General features: G+C 41.7%; 1 protein-coding gene across 1 annotated transcript in view; it reads left to right on the top strand.

The window, feature by feature from the left end:
* Positions 1-763: 763 nt before the first annotated feature.
* The window catches only part of CKMT1A (creatine kinase, mitochondrial 1A), a 51,194-nt gene continuing 42,099 nt past the window's right edge, over positions 764-9,858 (top strand). The window contains exon 1 of the mRNA XM_044283246.1: positions 764-853. The gene's annotated coding sequence lies outside the window, so the exon portion shown is untranslated. The remainder of the gene's footprint in view (positions 854-9,858) is intronic.

Below are 9,858 nucleotides of genomic sequence, written 5' to 3'. Positions count from 1 at the left end.
ATCTTTTAGTCCTCCTCCTGGGTGGGCCCCTTCTGAGTTCAGGCCCTGTAGCACTGCTTCCCCTACTTCCACTAGTGCCGGCCGAGGGTGGCTGGAGATATGAAAACACCCGAGCCATCTGTTTTCTGCTGTGTCTGTAACTCCCATAGCAATGAATGGAGAGGATAGCTTCCGAGTTCTGGAAACAGCACATCCCTTTGTGCTATGCTGTTTGCATTTCTCCCATTCATTGCTACGTGAGATATGGAATCAGCGGAGTGCAGGCGGCTCAGATGTTTCTGTAACTCCACCTACCTCTGCCCACAGCCCACTCATCTACTACTCATCACAGCTATGAAAGGCCGAGATAAGAATACCCCTTTAAACATTTCACAGTAATTGCCTGGCAGAGTCCTGACAGGTATACATGCATCACTTATAATCTTAATTATTTATTCTGGTTTTTCAGTCTGTAAAAAATATTAGTTGTCCATAATTTTTTGCCCAGTTGATTATGACTTCATAAAAAAGTATTTTTATATTTTTTGGAATGCAATGAAGGAAGGAAGAGAAAAAATGTGTTCTCTGCCCCACTCCTGTGAATATAGGGAAAATACTGACATATAGGGAAAAGACCATGGTAAGCAAGAAATCTGATCTTCAACGACTTAATATTAGAAGGTCCAAGGGTCAGAGCTCAGGCGGTAGTATATGAGATAAGATGTGACAATGTTTATCATGGGAGGGGTTACAATGCTCCCGTAGTTCACAGAGGAAAGTCTCCAGATACTAAAGGCACTTCCTAGTGTACAGATTGTGTCAGTCTGTACTGCCGAGAAGAAAGGCACCATCCAGACCACAGGGCAGTCACCAGGTAGGGGGTACAGGCCTGAAAACTGCTTCTTAATACATGAATTCAAGGAGGATGATTTGTTATATTGCATTGGCTGATGATTTCTCATATCCTTTTTCCTTTATCTTTGCTGTTTAATGAAATATATTAAGGAGTTTATACAGCTTGTGTGCTGACTTTCTCCTAACCTTTGCATGCTGGCAGTAAATAAGCATTGCGAAACAATTTACTTTCATAAAGGATTCATTCATACTATGATAGGTCAAATCAGAGACCTTGACTACAGTTTCCAAGTATTGTTTCCACACGTAATTTTATTTTGAGGTGGTTTGATTCTATTTGGTGGCTCTAGTGGTGTATTATTTTCTAGTTAAGAAGCTTGTTGTCTGTGAAATATCATATAGTGTCAGAGACAAGTGACATGCTTCATCTAGACTTACAAGCATTACTGAATTCAGTGAAAATCACTGAGGGTTAAAAACATCTACAATAATATGTTTGAAAATGCAGAGAAAAGCACTATTTTGGCGGGGCTGCAATGGTAGTGCTAGTGATTGGGTAGGTGTGCTGCTGGCTCTAGTAACATGTTACCACTCTCCGCAGTCAGGCGCTATATAACTACATTGGTAAAGACTTGTCAGTATGAATATCTCCCAGAGAGTAGACACCACCATTGATTACTTGGTTATAAAGATATTTAGCATTTTTCATAGTATAAACTAATCATTTTTTAAACTTTCTGGGGTGGACATAGAGTTCTGTCAGCCAAACTAGTGTTCAGCCAAGATCTATTATTCTTGGCCCCCTATACACATGCACACACAGCTGAATATACATGTCTTCTCAGTAGAGAGAAGAGTAAGCTGCTGCCAGGCATTTAAGATATCTGCACATGGCTGCAAGTTTCAAAACAGAATTTTAATGCAGATTTTCGTACATATTTGTCTGGGTTTCTGCACCAAAATCTGTATGTGTTATTTGTGGATTTTGTTGAAGATTTTGATCAGCTTTTACCCCAATCTGACCCCTTGCTTTGCAATCTACACTAAAAATCCACGTAAGCAATTGGCATGCATCAGATGTCAAAATCTGCATAGCAGGTCAATTCCCACACGTAAAAATATGCAGTGTACATGAGATTTGACAAATCTCATTCACTTTGCTGGTACTGTATTACACTGTGGGTTTTCCACATGAAAATCTGCAACCATGGATCATTCACAATGTGTGCAGGTAGCTGTTAGGACATTGGGTGTGGAACTACTATGTCAACCAACAGATTTGACATTGGGCCAGTACTAAGGTTGCTATTCTGGCAGACCCCTGGTTTTAACCCTTCAACCCCTGTAAAAGGATTTGGACTTTGCTGCAGGGGAACCACCAACCCGCTACCTCTTGCAGCAAAGGGTCAAAATCCAGTAAACAGACAGAAGTCAGAACATGGGCAGACAAAAGAATACAGCACACCTTTGCAGAAACTAGCAAGCGAAGAACCTTAGAGTTGCCAGGCTAGTGAAGATTAGGTTATGTGCACATTGGTCCTTTACGAAACGGAGGAAGCGCACATGCCCTACAAGCAGAGTAATAGAGGTCTGTGCCGATAGGCAGGTCGCAGTCTGCATGGAAGGAGTAAAACAGACAGCTAGACCCAACATGAAGAAGACAGCGGAAAGCGGGTCTGGACTGCTGGAAAAGAAAAGCAGAGCAGTGGCGGCCCCGAGCTGCTGCTGTAACAGTAGCCATATGGGGCAGCTTGTCTCCCATGAGAACATTTGGATTGGACATTTGTAAATCAAACATGCCTGATTCTTCTTTCCTTGGACATTAGGAAAGAGTCTCAACGCCCCCATACACCCCCATTGTTGGCTGACCTTGACAAATTCATTGTTAATTTAATGTGTCTAGGCACCTTAAGACTCAGTGCAGTTAAACACTGTAACTACTTGGGTGTGCCATGTTAATAATTAATAGAGCATAAAGAATATGACTCCTGATTACAGGTATGCAGTCAGAGCTCCTGCCTGCGACACAGAAATACAGGGAGTGCAGAATTATTAGGCAAGTTGTATTTTTGAGGATTAATTTTATTATTGAACAACAACCATGTTCTCAATGAACCCAAAAAACTCATTAATATCAAAGCTGAATATTTTTGGAAGTAGTTTTTAGTTTTAGCTATTTTAAGGGGATATCTGTGTGTGCAGGTGACTATTACTGTGCATCATTATTAGGCAACTTAACAAAAAACAAATATATACCCATTTCAATTATTTATTTTTACCAGTGAAACCAATATAACATCTCAACATTCACAAATATACATTTCTGACATTCAAAAACAAAACAAAAACAAATCGGTGACCAATATAGCCACCTTTCTTTGCAAGGACACTCAAAAGCCTGCCATCCATGGATTCTGTCAGTGTTTTGATCTGTTCACCATCAACATTGCGTGCAGCAGCAACCACAGCCTCCCAGACACTGTTCAGAGAGGTGCACTGTTTTCCCTCTTTGTAAATCTCACATTTGATGATGGACCACAGGTTCTCAATGGGGTTCAGATCAGATGAACAAGGAGGCCATGTCATTAGATTTTCTTCTTTTATACCCCTTCTTGCCAGCCACGCTGTGGAGTACTTGGACGCGTGTGATGGAGCATTGTCCTGCATAAAAATCATGTTTTTCTTGAAGGATGCAGACTTCTTCCTGTACCACTGCTTGAAGAAGGTGTCTTCCAGAAACTGTCAGTAGGACTGGGAGTTGAGCTTGACTCCATCCTCAACCCGAAAAAGCCCCACAAGCTCATCTTTGATGATACCAGCCCAAACCAGTACTCCACCTCCACCTTGCTGGCGTCTGAGTCAGACTGGAGCTCTCTGCCCTTTACCAATCCAGCCACGGGCCCATCCATCTGGCCCATCAAGACTCACTCTCATTTCATCAGTCCATAAAACCTTAGAAAAATCAGTCTTGAGATATTTCTTGGCCCAGTCTTGACGTTTCAGCTTGTGTGTCTTGTTCAGTGGTGGTCGTGTTTCAGCCTTTCTTACCTTGGCCATGTCTCTGAGTATTGCACACCTTGTGCTTTTGGGCACTCCAGTGATGTTGCAGCTCTGAAATATGGCCAAACTGGTGGCAAGTGGCATCTTGGCAGCTGCACGCTTGACTTTTCTCAGTTCATGGGCAGTTATTTTGCGCCTTGGTTTTTCCACACGCTTCTTGCGACCCTGTTGACTATTTTGACTGAAACGCTTGATTGTTCAATGATCACGCTTCAGAAGCTTTGCAATTTTAAGAGTGCTGCATCCCTCTGCAAGATATCTCACTATTTTTGACTTTTCTGAGCCTGTCAAGTCCTTCTTTTGACCCATTTTGCCTAATAATTATGCACACCTGATATAGGGTGTTGATGTCATTAGACCACACCCCTTCTCATTACAGAGATGCACATCACCTCATATGCTTAATTGGTAGTAGGCTTTCGAGCCTATACAGCTTGGAGTAAGGCAACATGCATAAAGAGGATGATGTGGTCAAAATACTCATTTGCCTAATAATTCTGCACTCCCTGTATGCCATGATGTCTTTTTCATTGAGATTGCTTTCTCTCTGTTGAATACAATGGGGATACAACTGCAGGATACAAATCCTCATGTTAAAAACATAGTTGAAAAGCTTCTTTTCATTCTTCTTTCCTGTCTGGGATCTGTTTTTATAGTTCTACTTTTTGGAACAGGAACATTAAAGGGTTTTCATAGGAGTAGAATACTGATAAACTATCCTCTGGATCAGTGTTTTTCAACCTGTGGTACGTGTACCCCAAGGGGTATGCACCGCAGGGTGAGTTGGTGAGTATTTGTCTTTGTTATTTTACTTTGGCAACTGGAGAATACTACTAGGCCACTAAAAGGGGGTTATTATTATTACTGGGGGCACTGTGGGGGCATTAATACTACTGGGAGCACTATAAGGGGGCATTTTTTTTTACTACTCTTGCGCACTATGAGGCTTTAATACTATTGACTTTATTTTACTACTGGAGGTACTATATGGAGCATTAGTACTACTGGAGACACTATAAGGGGGCATATTTACTACTGGGGCACACTACAGGGGCTTTAAAACTACTGGGGGCATTATGATGGGCTTTATTACTACTGGAGGGCACTGTGGTGGGGTTTATTACTACTGGGGGCACTATGGTGGGCTTTATTCCAACTTGGTGTAGTAGGGGGGAATTAGTACTAGTGGGGATACTATAGGCAGGAAATATTACTTCTGGGTTCACTGTTGGGTCAGTATTACTACTAGGGGCTTTATGGTGGACGTTATTACTACTAGGGGACTATAGGGAACGGTATTACTACTATATGCGATATGTAGACATTATTACTCCTGGAGCACAATGGGCGATATTATTACTATCGGATAACTGTAGACACTATTACTAATGAGGGCATTCTGGAAAATAATTATTACCATTGGTGGGACTTTTGTAAGGACTATTACTGTGGGGGGGGGGGCACCCTACACAGTATCAGTTTAGCACAATTATTTTGGGGGAATACTATGTTTGCAACACTTTTACTGTCAGGGACACTATTTGCTGGGTGTAAGTATTGTTCATGACACTGTGTGCAAGTAATTGATGACAGCATTATCTGGGGCTATTGGTTTCTGCCGTATAGAATTTGGTAGCATTGATGAGCATAGCAGGCACAGTATTTGGGGTGAGAAGATTGGCTGTTAAGAAGGTGAGGAGGATGATGGAAAAGTAGAAACCTATGTCTGTGTGGCACACTCTGCAGAGATGAGCTGAAATAAATCATCATGGTGGTCTGGCCTGAATGGAGAAGTTGAGGAAAAAGAGAAGTTGAGGAGATGTCACTGGATGTAATAGGTATGTGATGTTGTATTCTCCTGTATGTTTGCTACTGCAGAATGTAATTTCAAAACTAATAGTCATCCATCATGGGTCCTAATGTGGTGTCTGTCTTTTTGACAGGAATATTAGCGCTGCATGTTGCACTATTCATCGTGTCAAATATGAATGATCTGCTGAAAGAGACTTGGAATAGAGCCTATTACAGCGCCATGAGAATAGCCTTATTTTATTGACATTTATCACGGTTTACTTGATTAGGCACATCGCTTCCATAGGTCGTCAATATCTGATCGGTGGGTCCACCTATCAAGCAATCGTTATTTAAAGAGGCTGCAGTGCTCCCTTGAGTGATGCAACCTCCTTAAAGCATATCAAGCACAGTGCCATACATTGTATAGTGGCTGTGCTTGGTATTGTATCCCCGGCCCATTAACTTGAATGGGACTGAGCTGCATATACACTGACGAGCAAAAGGGTAACAATGTTTTGAACTTTTGACTTTTAGGCTCCATATCTCACTATCCAAGTATATAACAAACAGAAGTACAGTTAACATCATAGAAGTGGATAATATACAGTGGGATGCGAAAGTTTGGGCAACCTTGTTAATTGTCATGATTTTCCTGTATAAATCGTTGGTTGTTACGATAAAAAATGTCAGTTAAATATATCATATAGGAGACACACACAGTGATATTTGAGAAGGGAAATTAAGTTTATTGGATTTACAGAAAGTGTGCTATAATTGTTTAAACAAAATTAGGCAGGTGCATAAATATGGGCACCTTTAGCAGAAATTACAGCCTCTAATCGCTTCCTGTAGGTTCCAATGAGAGTCGGGATTCTGGTTGAAGGTATTTTGGACCATTCCTCTTTACAAAACATCTTTAGTTCATTCAGGTTTGATGGCTTCCGAGCATGGACAGCTCTCTTTAAGTCACACCACAGATTTTCAATTAATTTCTGCTGATACTGAGTGGAATCCATGCGTCCCTCAACTTTGACAAGATTGCCAGTCCCTGCACTGGCCACACAGCCCCACAGCATGATAGAACCACCACCATATTTTACTGTAGGTAGCTGGTGTTTTTCTTGGAATGCTGTGTTCTCTTTTCTCCATGCGTAACGCCCCTTGTTAGGGCCAAATAACTAAATTTTAGTTTCATCAGTCCACAGCACCTTATTCCAAAATGAAGCTGGTTTGTCCAAATGTGCTTTTGCCCACCTCAAGCGGCACTTTTTGTGCTGTGGACGGAGAAAAGGCTTCCTCTGCATCACTCTCGCATACAGCATCTCCTTGTGTAAAGTGCGCCGAATGGTTGAACGATGCACAGTGACTCCATCTGCAGCAAGAGGATGTTGTAGGTCTTTGGTGCTGGTCTGTGGGTTGACTCTGACTGTTCTCACCATTCGTCGCTTCTGTCTATCCGAGATTTTTCTTGGTCTCCCACTTCGAGCCTTAACTTGAACTGAGCCTGTGGTCTTCCATTTCCTCAATATGTTCCTAACTGTGGAAACAGACAGCTGAAATCTCTGAGACAGCTTTCTGTATCCTTCCCCTAAACCATGATGGTGAACAATCTTCATCTTCAGGTCATTTGACAGTTGTTTTGAGACCCCCATGTTGCTACTCTTCAGAGAAAATTAAAAGAGGAGGGAAACTTACAATTGACCCCCTTAAATACTCTTTCTCATAATTGGATTCACCTGTGTATGTAGGTCAGGGGTCACTGAGCTAACCAAGCCAATTTGAGTTCCAATAATTTGGAAGGTTTTGGAATCAATAAAATGACAACAGTGCCCAAATTTATGCACCTGCCTAATTTTGTTTAAACAATTATAGCACACTTTCTGTAAATCCAATAAACTTAATTTCCCTTCTCAAATATCACTGTGTGTGTCTCCTATATGATAGATTTAACTGACATTTTTTATCGTAACAACCAACGATTTATACAGGAAAATCATGTCGATTAACAAGGTTGCCCTAAACGTTTGCATCCCACTGTAGATACAGTTATGGCTGTAAATGTTGGCACCCCTGACATTTTTAAAGAAAATTAAGTATTTCTCACAGAAAAGTATTGTAGTAACACATGTTTTGCTATACACATGTTTATTTCCTTTGTGTGTATTGGAACAAAACAAAAAAAGGGGGGGGGGAGCAAATTGGACATAATGTCACACCAAACTCCAAAAATGGGGTGGAAAAATCCTTTTAAAATTGTGGCTAAATAAGATTGTTTCAAGCATGTGATGCTCCTTTAAAATCACCTGGGGCAAGTAACAGGTATGGGCAATATAAAAATCACACATGAAGGCAGATAAAAAAGGAGAGAAGTTCACTTAGTCTTTGCATTGTGTGTCTGTGTGCGCCACACTAAGCATGGACAACAGAAATAGGAGAAGAGAACTGTCCGAGGACTTGAGAACCAAAACTGTGGAAAAATATCAACAATCTCAAGGTTATAAGTCCATCTCCAGAGATCTAGATTTGCCTTTGTCCACAGTGCACAACATTATCAAGAAGTTTGCAACCCATAGCACTGTAGCTAATCTCCCTGGGCGTGGACTTGAAGAGAAAAATTGATAAAAGGTGTGAACGCAGGATAGTCCGGATGGTGGATAAGCAGCCCCAAACAAGTTCCAAAGATATTTAAAGGGTTACTCCCATCTTAATGATCACTGTTAAATCTGTTAATGATTTAACAGTGATCGTTTTTCTAAATATATTTAATTAACTAATTCCCACCCCTTAGAAAAAAATGAACATATACTTACCTGAGTTCTTCTCAGGAATCGCGGTGGCCCCACTTGCGCAGACTACTTCTTCTCTTCTCCCGACCGGCCGCGCGCAGTCCCGAAAGCGCACGCCGAGGCCGCGCATGTGCTATGGTGATTTCTTCCTGGCCAGTATAGTATACTTGCCAGGAAGAAGTCACCAGGGCACATGCACGGCGGCGTGCGCGTTCAGTTAAGTTCGCGGCCCGGCCGGGAGAAGACTTTAATCAAGATGGAGCCCGCCCCCTGCCAAAACCAGGAAGTGTACAGCGCGCCGGGAGCAGGTAAGTATAAAACAGCTTGATGAGAATACCCCTTTAAGCTGTCCTGCAGGCTTAGGGAGCATCAGTGTCAGTGCAAACTATCCGTCGACATTTAAATGAAATGAAAGCTATGGCAGGAGACCCAGGAGGATCCCACTGCTGACACAGAGACATAAGAAAGCAAGACTACATTTTGCAAAAATGAACTTGAGTAAGCCAAAATCCTTCTTGGAAAACGTCTTGTGGACAGATGAGACGAAGATAGAGCTTTTTGGTAAAGCACATCATTCTACTGTTTACCAAAACGGAATGAGGCCTACAAAGAAAAGAACACAGTACAGTACCTACAGTGAAAGATGGTGGAGGTTCGTTCATTGATGTTTTGGGGTTGTTTTGCTGCCTCTGGCACTGGGTGCCTTGAATGTGTGCAAGGCATCATAAAATCTGAGGATTACCAACGGATTTTGGGTTGCACTGTAGAGCCCAGTGTCAGAAAGCTGGGTTTGCGTCCGAGATCTTGGGTATTCCAGTAGGACAATGACCCCAAACATAAGTCAAAAAGCACCCAGAAATGAATGGCAACAAAGCGCCACTTCAAAGAGTTCTGAAGTGGCCAGCAATGAGTCCAGATCTAAATCCCATTGAACACCTGTGGAGAAAATTTATAATTGCTGTTGGGAAAAGGCGCCCTTCCAATAAGAGAGACCTGGAGCAGTTTGCTAAGGAAGAGTGTTTCAAAATTTGGGGTGAGAGGTGTCAGAAGCTTATTGATGGTTATAGGAAGCAACTGATGTCAGTTATTTTTTCCAAAGGGTGTGCAACCAAATATTAAGTTAAGGGTGCCAATAATTTTGTCCAGCCCATTTTTGGAGTTTGGTGTAACATTATGTCCAATTTGCTTTTCCTCCCTTTTTTGCATTTGTTCCAATACACACAAAGGGAATACACATGTGTTTAGCAAAACATGTGTTACTGCAATACTTTTTTGTGAGAAATACTTCATTTTCTTGAAAAATGTCAGGGGTGCCAACATTTACAGCCATGACTGTATATATATATGGGCAGCCATATGATATCTGGGTGTCCAAGGTTATATA

This window comes from Bufo gargarizans, chromosome 2 (genome assembly GCF_014858855.1).
Source record: "Bufo gargarizans isolate SCDJY-AF-19 chromosome 2, ASM1485885v1, whole genome shotgun sequence".
In the NCBI taxonomy this organism is placed as follows: domain Eukaryota; kingdom Metazoa; phylum Chordata; class Amphibia; order Anura; family Bufonidae; genus Bufo; species Bufo gargarizans.
Note: the sequence above shows the minus strand (reverse complement) of the source record. Positions and strands in the feature narration are given on the sequence as shown.